The 20,287-nt window shown below is 36.8% G+C and overlaps 1 protein-coding gene across 1 annotated transcript in view; it reads left to right on the top strand.

Annotated features, from left to right (window-relative positions):
* GLP1R (glucagon like peptide 1 receptor) overlaps positions 1-20,287 on the top strand; it is a 1,017,454-nt gene that overhangs the window by 799,747 nt on the left and 197,420 nt on the right. The window lies entirely within an intron of this gene.

The following is a 20,287-nucleotide window of genomic DNA, read 5'->3' as shown; positions in this document are numbered from 1 at the left end:
CCCATCCCTCTTTTTTCCCTAACCCCATTTCTATACAGACATGAAAATAGGCACACTCAACGTAAGGGGTCTTAACTCCCCCACTAAGCGGAGTCTTCTTCTCCGTTTCTTCTCTACACACCAGTTGGGGGTGGTTTTTCTCCAAGAAACCCATTGGATAGAGGCTAGAGCAGCCGTGTTTAAACCTAGGGATTATCCTGTTTGTATATCTTCAACCTTTCATAAAAAGGCTAGGGGAGTATCAATACTAGTAAGCAGACATCTTTCCTATGACCCTATCCATGTAGATGTTGACCCATTAGGGCGTTATGTTATTATCATCACCCGCATAAATAATGTTCTGTGTACCCTTGTAGCATTGTATTCTCCCAATGTTAATCAAACTAGCTTTCTTTGGAAGCTCCTAAACAAGGTAGATAGGCTCAAGCAGGGCCATGTGTTTATTGGGGGTGATTGTAACCTGGTCTGGGACCCTAGCAGAGACAGAAAATCAAAAAACAAAAATCCCTCCGCGCAAGGGGAGGAACATTATTCAAAACATTTCAGAAACCTAATATCCCAATATACTCTGCAAGATGTATGGAGAGCTCTGCATCCCGATGACACTGACTACACCTATTATTCAGCCTCTTCCCAGTCCTTTTCGAGATTAGACTACTTTTTTTGCTATTCCTGGTCTTTAGAAGAAATTAACGGAGCGTCAATTACGCCTTGCGTCTGGTCGGATCATGACGCAGTTATATTGGAGGTCACTTTTACAATCAGCCAATAGGATTTTTCCTACCTTAATTCCGATTGGCTGATAGAATTCTATCAGCCAATCGGAATTGAAGGGACACCATCTTGGATGACGTCACTTAAAGGAACCGTCATTGTTGAAGAAGACTCCGGATGAAGAGGATGCTCCGCATAGGATGTCTTGAAGATGGACCCGATCTGCGCCGGATGGATGAAGATAGAAGATACCATCTGGATGAAGACTTCTGCCTGTCTGGAGGACCACTTCTGCCTGTCTGGAGGACCACTTCTGCCCGTCTGGAGGACCACTTCTGCTGGCTTCGTTGAGGACTTCGGCCCAGTTGGGTGAAGACTTCTCAAGGTAGGGTGGTCTTCAAGGGGTTAGGTTTTTTTAAGGGGGGAGTGGGTGGGTTTTAGAGTAGGGTTGGTTGTGTGGGTGGTGGGTTTTAATGTTGGGGGGGGTTTAATAGTTTTTTACAGGTAAAAGAGCTGATTACTTTGGGGCAATGCCCCGCAAAAGGCCCTTTTAAGGGCTATTTGTAATTTAGTGTAGGGTAGGGCTTTTTTTATTTTGGGGGGGCTTTTTTTGTTAGGGGGATTAGATTAGGTGTAATTTATTTCAAAATCTTGTAATTTATTTATTATTTTCCGTAATTTAGTGGGGTTTTTTTCGTACTTTAGATAATTTTTTTAAATTGTAATTAATTGTATTTAGTTTATGTAATTAATTTAATTGTAGTGTAGTGTTAGGTGTAATTGTAACTTAGGTTAGGTTTTATTTTACAGGTAAATTTGTCTTTATTTTAACTAGGTAGTTTTTAAATAGTTAATAACTATTTAATAACTATTGTACATAGTTAAAATAAATACAAATTTGCCTGTAAAATAAAAATAAACCCCAAGCTAGCTACAATGTAACTATTAGTTATATTGTAGCTAGCTTAGGGTTTATTTTATAATTAAATATTTAGTTTTAATAGGAATAATTTTGTGAATTGTAGTCATTTTATTTAGATTTATTTAAATTATATTTAAGTTGGGGGGGGTTAGGGTTAGACTAAGGTTTAGGGGTTAATAACTTTATTATAGTGGCGGCGACGTTGGGGGCGGCAGATTAGGGGTTAATAAATGTAGGTAGATGACGGCGATGTTAGGACCGGCAGATTAGTGGTTAATAATATTTAAATAGTGTTTGTGATGTGGGAGTGCGGCGGTTTAGGGATTAATATATTTATTATAATGGCGGCGATGTCCGGTTCGGCAGATTAGGGGTTAAAAATTTTATTTTAGTGTTTGCTATGTGGGGGGGGGCTCGGTTTAGGGGTTAATAGGTAGTTTATGGGTGTTAGTGTACTTTTTAGCACTTTAGTTAAGAGTTTTATGCTACGGCATTGTAGTGTAAAACTCTTAACTACTGACTTTAAAATGCGGTACCAGGTTTTACAGGAGAGGGTGTACTGCTCACTTTTGGTCAGACTTGTAATACCAGCCCAATGCAAGTCCCAGTGAAAAAAGAGGATACGCAATTGACCTAAGTTGATTTGCGGTATTTCCGAGTCTGGCCAAAAATGTGAGCGGTACACCTGTACCTGCAAGACTCGTAATACCAGCGGGCGTTAAAAAGCAGCTTTTTAACCCTAACGCACAACTCGTAATCTAGCCGATTATTTTTTATTAATTTTTATGTTTTTATTCTTTTGAAGGAACACATCGTACTGTGTATTTTTATTGTGGAATTTTTGATGTTACATAATAAATTGTTTTTTTTTCTACACTAATTTTTCTATATTAGATTGATTGATTATATTTCACAGATTGTTCTGATATTTCCATAGTTTTCTGTATCAGCACTCAACCATATTCCTTTCTTTTATATATATATATATATATATATATATATATATATATGTTTGTTTTTGTTTTTTAATCAACACCACATTAATGTATTGAAATCACTGTCTATTGCGGAAATTTGAGTGTGGCATTATTTGTACATCAAAATAAATCTGTTGAAAATGAAGGCCTAGATTTATGAAAGACCAGGTGGACAAGGAGGACATCCCTACCCGGCATCATTGTACAAGCCAATGCTTTTATATATACTGTATATAGAAATGCAGGGGGGGGGCAATATTTTTGACTGTATATATAAATAAAATGCACTTTCTGGATTTAAAAGTTTTCAAAAAGCTTTACTGTGTGACGTTTCAAGGCTTTCACCCCTTCCTCAGACAAAAAAATAGTGAACATTGTAACAATATAAAGACATACTGTACATCTCCCCCTCCCCTCAGTGTACCACCAATAACATGTGAGCTGGTATCCATTGCAATCAATTAGCTAATTAACCTCTAAGCCATATGCTAATTTCCTCATATGTCGCTAGGATACAGAGCAATACACCAAAAAATACATCACCAAACACAAATAGTAACATGCTATATACATATATACACAAATGTGATATCCATTAAATAGTGTATAATGTTTTAATACTTTTATAATTTTAGCTTAATACCTGTATGGGCCCTAATGAGTGCTCCTCTTACTACTGTGTTGTGATTATTGGACCCACTGGGCATCACATGTTACACACACTGGCTAAGCCACTCCCCCTTTTTACCCGCGAACAGTGTTGGCAAGGTTTGCACCGCATCTGATATGGATGGCGTCCTGGGTTCCCTATAAATCTTTGTATAATACAGTTAAGGTAACCCCTAAGGTAACACATTTGCGCTTTTTGGTGTATTGTTCTGTATCCTAGCGACATATGAGGAAATTAGCATATGGCTTAGAGGTTAATTAGCTAATTGATTGCAATAGATACTAGCTCAAATGTTATTGGTGGTGCACTGAGGGGAGGAGAAGATGTATGTCTCTATATTGTTTCAATGTTCACTATTTTTTTGTCTGAGGAAGGGGTGAAAGCCTTGAAACATCACACAATAAAGCTTTTTGAAAACTTTTAAATCCAGAGAGTGCATTTTCTTCATGTCCTTATTGTTTCCTTGATGCACCCTGGTGTGAATATCACTGGGTTTGCAAGAGTTTGTGAGAGTACTGCAATCTTCAAATTTGAGATATATATATATTAGTGATGTGCAATCACTAGAGGCAGGTGAGGCAGGGCTTCACCTACTATATGGGCAAAAATATATATTTTTTTATTGGCTTTAAAAAAAAAATAAAAAAAAAATATTGCAATTTTTTGTTTCCAGCATTTTTTTTTCCACAGCTACATGTTGTGCAATGGAGAGGCACAAGCAGGTCTGCCCACCATTACACAACATGCTGCGCCATCTACTGGATGAAAGTGGTTAAGATCATTCCATGGCCCATAAGTGATTATTTGAGGCAGGCCTCTTTGGGGCTAACCCAATCCAGTGAGAGGTATCAGTCAGGGGAACTTAGGGTTTGGGCTGGATGTTAAATCATATAAAACAAAACAAAAATGGAAAAAACTACTTTCATTTATTTTGTTGCTGCCCTGTGCAGCTGCCAGCTTTGATTTAATAAAAAAGAGAGTTCTGTACTACCCATCCAAGAGTCCAAAGGCAGTGGAATGTACCACTGTCACTTCCTTACAGAGCAGGAAGAGATGCAGACTTGCAGAGAGCAGTGTTTTAGCCACATTTTATTGAAGTAAGTTCTGCAACCTTAGATTTTGCTGAAAGGGATTCTGTTAGTGAAAATGATAATTTAATGAATGTGGTTTAGTGTTTTTTGTTTTTTACTCTTTTACAGCAGTTTAAGGATCGTTTTTGTATTTTGTTTACTCTCTCTACACATTATTATATAAAGCATGGTAATGTAAAATGAAACCAAGCAGTTTAGAATGAGTTATAGCAAATATTCTCCATGGCTTCTGTAGCTATAGTATTTCATTTAAACCAGGGATTCCTTAGGTGTATGTTGGACAACCCTGATGTAGACAACAAATAATAATTTATTAATGCTCCCATTCATATGTGCTGTTCTGTTTCATATATTTAAAATAGATTGTAGACTATTAGCATTTGATAATCACTTAAAATATTACTTAAACATTCAGTGGTGCCTCCCCCATTTCAGTGTTCCCTCTCTCCTTACTTAAGTGTCTCTCTCCTCCCTCTGCCTGTCTCTCTCTCCCCTCTGTCTCTCTCTCTCCCCTCTGTCTCTCTCTCTCCCCTCTGTCTCTCTCTCCCCTCTGTCTCTCTCCTCTGTCCCTCTCTCCCCTCTGTCTCTCTCTCTCTCCCCTCTGTCTCTCTCTCCCCTCTGTCTCTCTCTACCCTCTGTCTCTCTCTCACCCCTCTGTCTCTCTCTATCCCCTCTGTCTCTCTCTCTCCCCTCTGTCTCTCTCTCTCCTCTGTCTCTCTCTCTCCCCTCTTTATCTCTCTCTCTCCCCTATGTCTCTCTCTCCCCTCTGTGTCTCTCTCTCTCCCCTCTGTGTCTCTCTCTCTCACTCTGTCGCTCTCTCTCTCCCCTCTGTCTCTCACTCTCCCCTCTGTCTCTCTCTCTCTCTCTCTCTATTTATCTCTCTCTCTCTCCCCCCCTCTCTCTCTCCCATCTGTCTCTCTCTCTCCCCTCTGTCTCTTTCTCCCCTCTGTCTTTTTCTCCCCTCTGTCTCTCTTTCTCTCTCCCCTCTGTCTCTCTCTCTCCCCTCTGTCTCTCTCTCCCCTCTGTCTCTCTCTCTCCCCCCTCTGTCTCTCTCTCTCTCCCCTCTGTCTCTCTCCCCTCTGTCTCTCTCCCCTCTGTGTCTCTCTCTCCCCTCTGTGTCTCTCTCCCCCCTCTTTGTCTCTTTGTCTCTTCCCTCTGTCTCTCTCTGTCTCTTCCCTCTGTCTCTCTCCCCTCTGTCTCTCCCCCTCTATCTCTCTCTGTCTCTCCCCTCTGTCTCTCTCTCTCCCCTCTGTCTCTCTCTCTCTCCCCTCTGTCTCTCTCTCTCTCTCTCTCCTCTGTGTGTGTTTCTCTCTCCCATCTGTGTCTCTCTTCATCCCCCTCTGACTCTTTCATTCCATATGTGTCTCTGTATCCCTCTGTGTGATTGTCTCTCTCACTCTCTTTCTCTCTAACCCACTGTGTCTCTCTCTCTCTCCCTCTCCCCCCATCTCTCTCTCCCCCTGAGTGCTTTTCTGTGTTTTGGTCTACCTTTTATTTATTTAATCAATGAATTAGTGGTGCCATCTGAGGATGTGTCTTTATTTAAAGGGATGGGGTCAAGCACCCCACCATCTTAATATTTCACCAGCCGCCACTGGATCATGAGACATTTTTATATTTACTGAATAATGAAGGAATCTATAAGCATAATTTGCAGCATTAAAGTAAAAAGTATATTTTAAACATATTTTAATGGGCCTGGATTTCTAGATCTCATAATCAGAGCAAGCATTTTGTTATCTGGCAAGAGTTTCTGTTACAATCCTTTATACTAAAATCAGATGTTTACTAAGTTGACCAATTTTCCAAGACACCATTTAAAGGGACATGAAACCCATATGTTTTATTTCATGATTTAGAAAGAGCATGCAATTTTAAATAACTTTCCAATTTACATCTAATATCTAATTTTCTTCATTCTTTTGTTGACAATCATATCTAAATATGCTCAGTAGCTGCTGATTGGTGGCTGCATATAGATACCTCATGTGATTGGCTCACCCATGTGCATTGCTATTTCTTCAACAAAGGATATCTAAAGAATGAAGACATGTCCTAGCCACTGCCTCACCAGCCTCTGACATCACCGCACGTCACTGATATATATATATATATATATATATATATATATATATATATGCACAGTATATCTTATCAAAAGTCTTCCTCATAGTCAAATGCTAAGAGTACGGAAAATTGTCTCAGATGAGAATATAATTAACATTATATTGAAAGAAATGGGTGAAAGATTTAAGGAGAGAGGTTATCCAGAAACATTAATAAATGAAGAAATTGATACTGTGAGATCCATCCCTAGGGCCAGCTTATTGAAATCTAAAACCAGTATGATGGCTGAATTAAATAAATCTTCTAATAAGGATAGGCTTATCTTTGTATCAGAATATAATGCTCAAAGCAAGGAAATTATGCAAATTATCAATAAACATTGGAATGTGCTAGTAAATTGTAACCCTAATATACTAGAATTTAAAGCAAATCCTATGCCGGCTTATAAAAGGGGCACTAATATCCAGACTAAATTAGTTAAAGCAGATGAAGTAGGCTCTAAGTTAAAAAGCAATATAAGTTATCTGTCATCTAAGAATGAGGGCTGCTTTCCATGTTTAGGTTGCTCATGTTGTAATAACATAATTAAAGGTTCAGTATTTTACCATCCCCAAAACTGGTAAAAAATATAGTATTAAGGGTTATTTCACCTGCCTAACTACTTACATTATATATATGATTAAATATCCATGTGGTGGAGTAGTTTATATAGGTGAATCGACAAGATGCATCAAAGACTGCATTATAGAGCACAAAAGTAATATTCGCCCAGGTAATCTAAAAGCACCAGTAGCTAATCATTTTTTGAAGGTAGGTCATTCCATCAGCCAACTTAAGTTTCAAATCATAGATCATGTAAAACTTCCTCGTAGAGGTGGGGATAGGGAGCTACTCCTTAAGCAGAGAGAATTATATTGGATCTTTGAATTGGGTACCCTTGAACCCAAAGGTTTAAATAAGGACTGGGATCTATCCATTTTTATGTAACAGTAACAGTTTAATTGTGTGTATTAGAATTAATAACAAAATATTGTATTCAGATATCCTAAAAGTTTATAGTAATCGCTTACGGCCTGGTTAATAGATTTATATAATAGTACTTTTGTATAATAGTACTTTGATAGATTAGAAGTGCCCGTAATTTGTATATGTATAAAGATAGAAGTCAATTGAAGGGTTAACTGCTCCATAGTGCCAACTTGTGGTATGTTTGTATATAAAGGAGTAAAGTTTGTTTGTTAAGGTAAGGGCATGAGGAAGGGATAAGATCCCGAAACCTCGCCTGTTTTTGTTGCCTTTGTGAATTAATAATAAATATTTTTCGGCTATCACCTTGCTATTTACTCTTTATTCCAATGAAGCTGCCAGATGCTGAGCCAGGTGGTTGCTGGACTTCTTCCGGTCTCTCAAAGAAGAAACTCTAAAAAACATTCTCATAAGATTTGAAAGTTTTCTTGGCCTTCCTGTCCATTTTTTGCCCTTGACCTCTCCTGATTCTTCAAATTTCTTTATAACAGCTTGAAAAACACATCTTGAGTATCCAGTTTGTTTGCTGTTTTCCCTTTGAGAGTGGCCTTGCTGATGCAAAAGTATAATTTTATGTCTGTTAAATTATGTGATGTTTGGCATTTTTAATAGAATGTATATAAAAGTTTAGGAGGAGTGGAGGCCCTGCATGTATTGGTGGCAGTATTTGAGTGCAGTGAGAATGCTGTCCTAATCCACATCCATCCACAACAAGGGGGAGCCCCTCACAGTTGATATTAACTGTTCCTAAAAAGGACTCTGATAATACACGTGTGTTGGTATATTGGAGGTTTTTACCATATTTTATATATTTTAATAAATTGTATATTTTGTAACCCTTGGGAGACTGTTTGCCTGCCAGTATAAAAGCAGGTGCGCACAGTGAATGAGCTGATTATAGCTCCATCTCATGTGGGTAGGATATCGTCTAAATACAACCTTTAACCCATTGGTAAATCACAGTATCACACTATGTATATTTTTTTTTCCTTTTCACTTTGAGGATATTTCAAGATCATCTGACTTGATTTCACTATTGATTAGACATATCCTTTTCTATTTAATATATTTTAGATCTTTTGTTCATTGATTACATTATTAGCTATTGTTATAGCTTTTAAGTTTCACACTATCACATTTATTGTCACATTTTTAATAGAATTATATAATTGAAAGTTTGTCTTATTAGCAAGCTTTCAATGAATTACACTCATACCACATGTTTATGTAATGCTCAAGCATATCTTGCACAAACCTGGTGTAATAGACCTTTTTTCACAGCAGTCATTTTGACATGAAATAGTAGGACAAATACAGGTGTTAGCAATGACATTAATTAGGGTTCCATTAGATTTAGGTTTACCAGAGACAGGTTCCTGCTATTGCTCCTCAAGTGTAAGGGGAGGTCAACTAAATACTTGCCACTTTAGCCTATAGAAGATGTTTTTTCTGATTATTTTTCTGTTTTTAAATACTGCATACAATTATCCTGTATTTTATGGTTGTGTTCTAATAAAGAAACTGAGAAATATTTATATATATGGTCATAATACCATTGCTAAAACAACAAATCTAATGGTGGCCTAAGACTTGCAGAGTACTGTATAAATGTTTGTGCTGCTGCTGGCTTGCAGCACTAGAAATACTAACTAATTATTTAATTACCTTTATTTACGCTAAAGCTGATGTCCAGCTGTACATCTGCTATCCTGAAGAGGTTTCCCCTAGAAAATAAGGGGTTAACAAATTTCTGTTAACAGCAAATAAGCTTAAGCCAAATTGAATGACCTCAGGAAGAAATTGTATGAAATTAAATATTGTTTTATGAAAAAATTTTTAGTCTAAACCACATATGTTGTTTCTGCACATCTAAAAGAAATATCTTTCTGCACTTTAATGCCTCAGCGATTATCTGCAGTTATACGAGCAAAGAAGACAGTGAATTAATAGAAAACAGTTATCCTATTCCCACTGAGCTGTGCAGCAATAGTACTTAGTACTAATGACCAGTTGCTGAATGTGCCACTCAGTTGCCCATTTATGGCAAACCTCTTAAAGTAACTGAGGTCTGATAAGAGTAATGCTGTCTTGTCTCCATTTGTCAGTCTTCCGCGCAGTGCAGATCTCTGGTGTGTAAGCTGTTAGCTAATTGTAGGAAACGTATACCTCTACTTTTTGTACATTAGGCTCAGCAATAAGGAACTTCAACTGTTAACTCAGAAATCAAACTCCAACTTTATAGAAACTAGGCTCATTTAAAGGGACATTCCAGTCAAAATGTAATTACACATAGATGAATTACATGTTTGAATAGAAACATATTTGCAATATACATGTTTTGGCAACAATGCTTCTAGTAGGAGTTATCACTGTTTTAGTGTTAATATGTTTCTCTGCACGTGCATGTGTAATATAGCTAGATATTTTAAGTGCACCAGCATTTTAGATACTGCAGCTGTACAGAGCACCAGTGGGGCTTGCGTCATGTCAGCAATTAACAAATTGATGGTACAAGCACCTTAACCTCTCTGAGCATATGTTGTGTTTAAAATGCTGGTGCACGGTGCATACTTAAATACACATTTAAAACAGAAATAGCTTTTATTAGAAGCATTTTGCTAATACGTGTATATTACAAAAATGCTTCTGTTCAAAACTGAAATAAATCCATGGGGATTCCAATTTTGGCTGGAATGTCCCTTTAAAGGTGCATAAACTAAATCCACAATTTGTACATATATTTTAACAACATATTAAAATGTTTGAACAACCATACAAAGAGAGAGTTAAACACATAAGTGCATGTGTCAAAGATAAGACAGGGAATACAGCACTCTTTTGAAATATAATTTATATGAGTTAGATTAGATAAATATAACACTTCAGTGAATGAGTGTTGCAGCCCTCAAGAATGGCATCAGACTCAATGAATAAGCATCAACAATTCAATGCAAAATATATACATACAAACGTTAGAAATAAACACCACACATGTGGAAATCTACTCCAATAACGTGACTGGTCACTGAGATTATAAACGCAAAGTGATGAGAGTGAAAAAGACTGTATTAAACAGCTAACACATTAAACACCTAAGTGAACAGCTACACCCCATCTGGACACCTAGACCCCCAGAGAATTCCATAGGGGTATAACTAGGACAGATATACTCGGGGGCATAACTGTATTACGTTGAAGGGGCAAGATATCCATACCACTTACTCAAAGGTTTCTTCGCACCTCTCCAGTGCATAAACGATCTGTCCCAAGTTTGTCCGATGTCTGCAGGATGCCGAAAAAGTAAATACTCATGTACTTTTCGAACTTGACTTCTCAGATCTCCATCACTCTCTCACTCAGAGAGAACAATCCCATCACATGATCAGTCAATGCCAACGCACGTTTCACCCCCTTGTCATGAAGTGGGATGGGCTTCCTAAGGGCTAATTTTGTATCCACGTTTGCACTGTTTAAGTGCTGCATAATTTCTCCGGCCTTGTTAAGGTTAAAGTTTTAACTGTTAGGTTGAATTCATTGCATAGGTTACTTCACAACCTACTTACTCATAATTCAAAGTATATACATTGTATCTATCATAGCCATTATAACCTGTAACAGTTTTAATACAAGTTAACACAGTCAGTCTGTTTTTACTCTATCAGACAAATGTATTAATATAGTACAATATAGGCTACAAGTCAATAATTAGTTGCTCAGACTTGGTGACAATAGCTTCAGTAATTTAAATTAGCACAGCGTGTATGGACATCTAGCCTAAATATTTACATATTCAATTTTAAACTAAGGATTGCAGTTAAGTTAAGAATAGCTTATACATCATATCTATAGTGACTCCACAGCATATAGTCTTGGTAAAGCATGACTTTTCCAATACTTAATCCAGTTCGCTAGGAGACCTAATAGGGGGATATGACATCATTTTTTTTTTTTATTTTTTTTTTAAAAAGGGCTTTTTAGCTCAAAAAGCATGCATAATCCAATTTTTTGTTTAAGACATGTGGGTTTAGGGTAGACAATCTGTAAATCCAACTGATTTCCTTTTGCAAAAAGACTTTATCATTATTGCCCCCTTTACCATGGAGGATCCTCTTATCTATACCTACAAATTTTAAACAATCAGGATTGCTATTATGGAAAGTAGTGTAATGTCTTGAAATTTGTACCTTTTGTTTAATATCATCCCTATGTTCAGTAATAAAAATGTTAGTGAGTGAGTGCTTAAAGCTGAATAGGCTGGGGCCACTGCTAGTTATAATAGTAATACATTCATTTATTATTACAATACAATTTAAAAAAACAATGCATTAGTGAATTTATACAATTAATATAAAAATGTAGTCAAAAAACCTACATGGATCCATGAGAATACTAAAAATACTAAATCTAAAAACAATATGGTGACATATATAGTCTAAAAACAATATGGTGACATATATAATCGAAGGACATATAGTACAATGCTATACGTTAAAAATAAGGATGAAAACAACACACACAAGTGTGTGGAGAAAAGTGAAAGGCGACCAATAGGTGTCCAAAATAAAATCCAAATAAATGTCCAGATATGGTGAATCAAAAAGTCCAAAAAATGTCCAACGTGTGTCAAAAAAATGAAGTGTCCAAAACAATATAACAGTGTGTGTCTTCAAAGTGTTAAATATGTGAATCAGCGTTCAAACGAAAATCCAAAATCCAAACGATTAACTCCTATCTTCCCACTTCAAAATGGGCTAGTCCGTGAAAAAGTATATATAGTGAATAGCTCGTGAAGTCTTAGAAAATAATATCCTTAAAGATAGTGGATGTGGAGTCCCAAAATTATGCCAAAAATAGTTATATATAAAAATTGTAATATATAGAACCTGTAATTTAAACAAAAAAGAACAGTAATATAATAACAATCAAGGTCACATTTAAGTGAATGAAAATAAGCTCACCAGTATGTCAATGCGTTTCGGTCCTTAACAGACCTTTTTCAAGTTCATCTATAAGATTTGGTGCTTTTCTAGCTGTCAGGAGGGGAAACTCGCCTACTTCTTTAGCTACATCTTCATCGCTAATAAGGACCCTCCAAAGTCTGTTGAGAATTCCCCTCAACGTCAGCAGGCTAGGAGTAAGGCGCAAGCTGAAACCGGTCAGCCAGAGTTTTTGTTTGTATTTGGAACTCTGTATTTTACCCTCTGGGTTATGGATACCTTGTGTTTACACTTGTAACTATTAAAAGTCTATACCTTTTAACTCCCATCACGGTGCTCATTGAACTTTTTTTTGTTTCAATTGGCCATTTGAGAGCACGTTATAGTGGAGCTAACCTGCGGAGGAATGGCTAGCAGAGACGGAGGATGGGTTTGAGGAACTAGGACATTGAACACTGTATTCGAACAGCATCCACAAGCACTGATCCCACTATTGATGGGCACCCTTGTCGAGAGTAGTAAGTTGTGGACGCCTCTCTTGGGGGAGCACTGAAAGGATTGCATGGACAGTGGAGACAGAGGCTTGTAAGCATGACCGGTTAGTTGTGAGTCACTACACTTTCATGTGGAACACTCTCATGTGTAATGTTTACATCCTCACAATAGCACTCAGTGGGGGTTTGGGTAATTCCCTCAGTGTTAGCTGAGACTGTCAGTTCATCGTCTGGAATAGGTTGCTAGCCTATTACCTTTTTTACCTTTATGTGTAACACTCCCACCTTCCTTTTTACCCCTGAACACTGTACATAACTAGCCGGCAGTAGCCTACCTAAGTATCACTTTCAACTAAGGATACCAAGAGAACTAAGTAAATTGGAAAACCTTGATTTGAAAGTCTCTTAAAATTATATGCTCTGTCTGTATTATGAAATGTTATTTTTTTACGTTCATGTATTTTTGAGCATAAGAAACCCTTATTAATTATGTTTATTTCATTCTGATATTTGCACCATCTATACATCCCAGTGCTGATCTTAGAAAATAGAATATGTTGTTGCATGTTGTTTCTAACTATTTCTAAAGTGAATATGAGATGCAAACATTTGTCCCTTTATAACGCACATGTAGATAATATTAGAGCAAAAATCTAGTGAAAGTGTTGTTTGAAACATTACAGTTATATACTGTATGCTGACAGATTCATTTAATACTTAATACTCATTTCATGAGATTTACATCTGACTGCACCATAATATTTACGAGGACTGCTTTCAAATATTAGAAAATTACATCTGTTAAAGGGACAGTCTACTCCAGAATTTTTATTGTTTAAAAAGATAGATAATTCCTTTATTTATTTTAACACGGTTATATTAATATACTTTTTATGTCTGTGATTACCTTGTATCTAAGCCAGTCTGCAGAAGAGTTCTTTTTGACAGACTTGCATTTTAGGTAACCAGTGATGACTCTTAAGTAACTCTAAGCCTTCAATGGCTTAGAAATTAGCATATGAGCCTACCTAGGTTTAGCTTTCAAGAAAGAATACCAAGAGAATAAAGCAAATTTGATGATACAAGTAAATTGGAAAGTTGCTTAAAATTGCCTGCCCTATTTGAATCATGAAAGTTTCATTTTGACTAGACTGTCCCTATAAATAAGGGGGTGTACAAACATAAGCAACAGGTAAAAGCAATGGGGTAATGATCAAACTGCAGACCATTTGAGTTTTACTGTATTATGTCTCACATGATGTGTTAGTAACATGAGATGGAAGGTTTGTGCTCAGATCTCAGGTGACACAGCAGCTAATTTCAAAGCAATACAAATGAAGATAAAGATATCACTCAGCTTTCTCTCTGGCAGTGGAACATAAAATCATTTAAATGTTGCAAACAATTCTATCATATGCGCTCTTTTCAAAGCTACCTGGATAATTCCAGTGTAAGGTTTAGATTAATTTGCTTATGAATTTAACTTGCCTTAAAAAGGCTGCCTAGCTTAAAGGGGCAAGAAACCCCAAAATGTATTTCATGATTCAGATAGAGAATACAATTTTAAACAACTTTCTAATTTACGTCTATTATCTAATTTGTTTCATTCTCTTGGTATCATTTGTTGAAGGAGCAGCAATGCACTACTAGGGGTCGATCCGATAAAAATCGTCGCCCGCAAAAGCCGGCGACGCCAATAATTGCGCGGATTTGGTATCCTATATACGGCGTAAGCTAGAAGTTACGCGCGTATATTTCTGCCGTCGCCCGCAGTTTTTTGGGCCATAGGCAGGTATACCAAACCCGCGCAGTTTGGTATCCAATATGCAGCGTAAGGACTTACGTGGCGAAAATGGAGAAAACTTACTCCATTTTCACCTCGCCACAAAAAGCAGCCGTAAGAAGCCTTACGCTGACTATTGGAGCCCCGTAACTTCCTAAACTGGCTGCTAAAATAAACCTAACACCTAACGCATGCGCAATGTCTATCTCCCTGTCAACCGCGATCTGCTAAAATAAACCTAACACCTAACGCATGCGCAATGTCTATCTCCCTGTCAACCGCGATCCCCCCCCCCTAAATCCCTAATAAAGTTATTACCCCCTAAAACGCCGCTCCCGGACCCCGCCGCCATCTACATAAACTAACCCCCTACTGTGAGCCTCTAAAACCGCCGCCATCTACCTTATCTATCCCCTAATCTGACCCCTTACACCGCCGCCACCTATATAAAAATTATTAACCCCTAATGTAAGCCCCTTACACCGCCGCCATCTCTATTAAAATGATTAACCCCTAATTTAATCTACCTACCCCGCCGCCAGCTATATTATCTATATTAATCCTAAGTATATTATAGTTAATATAGGTATTACATTATATATATTAACTATATTAACCCTAATTATATTAGGGTTAATATAGTTAATATAGTTACTATAGTATTTATATTAACTATATTAACTCTATCTAACCCTAACTAAATTTATATTAAATTAATCTAATTCATTTATAAACTAAAATATTCCTATTTAAATCTAAATACTTACCTATAAAATAAACCCTAAGATAGCTACAATATAATTAATAATTACATTGTAGCTATGTTAGGGTTAATATTTATTTTACAGGTAAATTGTTAATTATTTTAACTAGGTATAATAGATATTAAATAGTTATTAACTATTTAATATCTACCTAGTTAAAATAATTACCCAATTACCTGTAAAATAAATCCTAACCTAAGTTACAAATACACCTACACTATCAATAAATTTAATAAACTACAAACATCTATCTAAAAATACAATTAAATTAACTAAACTAAATTACAAAAAAAAAACAAACACTAAATTACAAAAAATAAAAAAAAGATTACAAGATATTTAAGCTAATTACACCTATTCTAAGCCCCCTAATAAAATAATAAACCCCCAAAATAAAAAAAATTCCCTGCCCTATTCTAAATTCAACAAATTTCAAAGCTCTTTACCTTACCAGCCCTTAAAAGGGCCTTTTGTGGGGCATGCCCCAAAGAATTCAGCTCTTTTGCATACAAGAAATACAATACCCCCCCCCCCCCATTACAACCCACCACCCACATACCCCTATTCTAAACCCACCCAAACCCCCCTTAAAGCCTAACACTACCCCCCTGAAGATCTCCCTACCTTGTCTTCACCACACCGGGCCGAACTCCTGATCCGATCCGGGCGATGTCTTCCTCCAAGCGGCAAAGAAGAATTCTTCCTCCGGCGATGTCTTCCTCCAAGCGGCAAAGAAGAATTCTTCCTCCGGCGACGTCTTCCTCCAAGCGGCAGCAAAGTCTTCATTCTTCCGGCGGCATCTTCAATCTTCTTTCTTCGCTCCGCCGCCGCGGAGCATCCATCCCGGCCGACTGCTGAACTTGGAATGATGTACCTTTAAATGACGTCATCCAAGATGGCGTCCGCCGAATTCCGATTGGCTGATAGGATTCTATCAGCCAATCGGAATTAAGTTAAAAAAATCTGATTGGCTGATTGAATCAGCCAATCAGATTCAAGTTCAATCAGATTGGCTGATCCAATCAGCCAATCAGATTGAGCTCGCATTCTATTGGCTGTTCCGATCAGCCAATAGAATGCGAGCTCAATCTGATTGGCTGATTGGATCAGCCAATCGGATTGAACTTGAATCTGATTGGCTGATTCAATCAGCCAATCAGATTTTTTTAACTTAATTCCGATTGGCTGATAGAATCCTATCAGCCAATCGGAATTCGGCGGACGCCATCTTGGATGACGTCATTTAAAGGTACATCATTCCAAGTTCAGCAGTCGGCCGGGATGGATGCTCCGCGGCGGCGGAGCGAAGAAAGAAGATTGAAGATGCCGCCGGAAGAATGAAGACTTTGCTGCCGCTTGGAGGAAGACGTCGCCGGAGGAAGAATTCTTCTTTGCCGCTTGGAGGAAGACATCGCCGGAGGAAGAATTCTTCTTTGCCGCTTGGAGGAAGACATCGCCCGGATCGGATCAGGAGTTCGGCCCGGTGTGGTGAAGACAAGGTAGGGAGATCTTCAGGGGGGTAGTGTTAGGTTTTTTTAAGGGGGGTTTGGGTGGGTTTAGAATAGGGGTATGTGGGTGGTGGGTTGTAATGGGGGGGGGGTATTGTATTTCTTGTATGCAAAAGAGCTGAATTCTTTGGGGCATGCACCACAAAAGGCCCTTTTAAGGGCTGGTAAGGTAAAGAGCTTTGAAATTTGTTGAATTTAGAATAGGGCAGGGAATTTTTTTTATTTTGGGGGTTTATTATTTTATTAGGGGGCTTAGAATAGGTGTAATTAGCTTAAATATCTTGTAATCTTTTTTTTATTTTTTGTAATTTAGTGTTTGTTTTTTTTTGTAATTTAGTTTAGTTAATTTAATTGTATTTTTAGATAGATGTTAGTAGTTTATTAAATTTATTGATAGTGTAGGTGTATTTGTAACTTAGGTTAGGATTTATTTTACAGGTAATTGGGTAATTATTTTAACTAGGTAGATATTAAATAGTTAATAACTATTTAATATCTATTATACCTAGTTAAAATAATTAACAATTTACCTGTAAAATAAATATTAACCCTAACATAGCTACAATGTAATTATTAATTATATTGTAGCTATCTTAGGGTTTATTTTATAGGTAAGTATTTAGATTTAAATAGGAATATTTTAGTTTATAAATGAATTAGATTAATTTAATATAAATTTAGTTAGGGTTAGATAGAGTTAATATAGTTAATATAAATACTATAGTAACTATATTAACTATATTAACCCTAATATAATTAGGGTTAATATAGTTAATATATATAATGTAATACCTATATTAACTATAATATACTTAGGGTTAATATAGATAATATAGCTGGCGGCGGGGTAGGTAGATTAAATAAGGGATTAATCATTTTAATAGAGATGACGGCGGTGTAAGGGGCTTACATTAGGGGTTAATAATATTAATATAGATGGCGGCGGTGTTAGGGGCTCACTTTAGGGGGTTATAGATATAATATAGCTGGCGGCGGGGTACGGGAGCGGCGGTTTAGGGGTTAATAGCATTTTTATTGTTAGGCTAGTGAGGGGGGATAGCGGATAGAGGGTTAGACAGTGCGGGCTATGTTAGGGAGGCGTGTTAGACAGTGCGGGCTATGTTAGGGAGGCGTGTTAGACAGTGCGGGCTATGTTAGGGAGGCGTGTTAGACAGTGCGGGTGTTTTAAACTTTAGTCAGGTTTTATAGGCGCCGGCAGATTCTAACGTGGCGCAAGTCACTGGCGACGCCAGAAATTTGTACTTGCGCAGATTTCTGGACATCGCTGGTTTGTGAGACTTACGGCACGTTAGCATCTGACGGCGACCTATATGGGATGGCTCGAGTTGCGAGCTGAAACTGCGGGCGACGCCGGTTCCCTCGCTTGCGCCGCAAACTGCGATCGATATCGGATCGCGCCCCTGGTTTCTAACTGAACACACGGGTGAGTCAATATACAATTGTTATATATCTGCAGCCACCAATCAGCAGCTAGAGCCTAGGTTCTTTGCTGCTCCTGAGCTTACCTAGATAAACCTTTCAGCAAAGGATAACAAGAGAAGGAAGCAAATTAAATAATAGAAAAAATTGGAAAGTTGTTTACAATTGTATTCTCTATCTGAAACTAAAAATTTTTTGGGGGATTTCCTGTCCCTTTAAGCAGATCAGAAACAGAAAACGCAGCAACTGGCATCTAATGTATAATCCAGTACAAAACGTATAGGTTAAAAAAAAAAACCTCAGTATCCTTTATTTTTACAGGAAGATTTTGGCTTGTTTATGTGCAGGTCTGCACAAGAAGGTCAATTAAGATCATAAAGTAAAAAGCATTTTTTAGGAAAGACCACTGTTTCAGCAATCCACAATCACTGAAATATTATCAAAGATAAAAATATATATATTATTTATGTTTTTGAACACATTTTCTTAAAAACAAGGTTTATATGGGCATTTATTTGTTTACGTTTTTTCATTTAGACTTAGCTGACACCTAATCGGAACCGTAGAACATATAAGAAATATAGTTTTGTCCTTGTGCAATGAATCGAAATTTGTAAATATCCTACTTTGCAGAATATACTGTATAAATACAGGAAACACGCTGAGCTAGCTGGACTTGTTGAGTAAAATACATTACGTCCTTAGTACATAAATCATATTAAGTAGAAAGACTTAAAAAATATCCAATAAAATGTAAGAATCAGAGCATACCTGCTATATGAAAAGGTACGCATACTGAATACATAAATATATTGTAATACATTAGTACTAGTAATTGTACAAGTCATGTACTTTTTTACTGTAAAAACAAACAAATTAACCATTTGGCTGCCAAAAGTGGTTGCAACACTGACATGCATTTCTGCTCTCTGTGGCAACCAAATAGTTAATATTTTGTTAAACCCTCCTGTAAATAAGGACATTGTTTTTAACTTTATTAGAAATACTGAATCAATATAAAAGAGAGCAATTCACCAGATACAAAAATAGGTTGTAGAACTCATAACAATGGAGCAGGAAGCAAAAATGATTACAGACTACATTTTTACAATTAAATTATTGTTATTATTCTACTCAATGTTATTAGTCTACTAAACTATACATTAAATATAATTTGACACAAATTTATACCTGTATTAAATGAAAATAAATGAATGAACAAAATAAAACCGTTTGATAAATACCTAATATGCAACAAAACAATTCAACAAATATAAAAATGTCCTCAAATAGCCTCTTAAAGGGACAGTCTACACCAGAATTTTTATTGTTTTTAAAGATAGATAATCCCTTTATTGCCCATTCCCCAGTTTTGCATAACCAACACAGTTATAATAATATACGTTTAACCTCTGTGATTATCTTGTATCTAAGCCTCTGCAAACTGCCCCTTTATTTTAGTTCTTTTGACAGACTTGCAGTTTAGCCAAGCAGTGCCTGCTCCCAGATAACTTCACGTGCAGGAGCACAGTGTTATCTATATGAAATAAGTGAACTAACACCCTCTAGTGGTGAAAAACTGTTAAAATGCATTCTGAAAAGAGGTGGCCTTCAAGGTCTAAGAAATTAGCATATGAACCTCCTAGGTTAAGCTTTCAACTAAGAATACCAAGAGAACAAAGCAAAATTGGTGATAAAAGTAAATTGGAAAATTGTTTAAAATTACATGCTCTATGTGAATCATGAAAGTTTATTTTTAAAGGAAAATTTATTTGTATCAAGACCAGTAAATACTGATAAATCTGTTGTAGGCAATAGCTTTTCACAAGTGATGGAAATACTGGTGCAACCAGTGTAACTAAACCCCATATTACCAATTTTTGTAGAATTTCCT

This window comes from Bombina bombina, chromosome 4, assembly GCF_027579735.1.
Source record: "Bombina bombina isolate aBomBom1 chromosome 4, aBomBom1.pri, whole genome shotgun sequence".
In the NCBI taxonomy this organism is placed as follows: Eukaryota; Metazoa; Chordata; class Amphibia; order Anura; family Bombinatoridae; genus Bombina; species Bombina bombina.
Note: the sequence above shows the minus strand (reverse complement) of the source record. Positions and strands in the feature narration are given on the sequence as shown.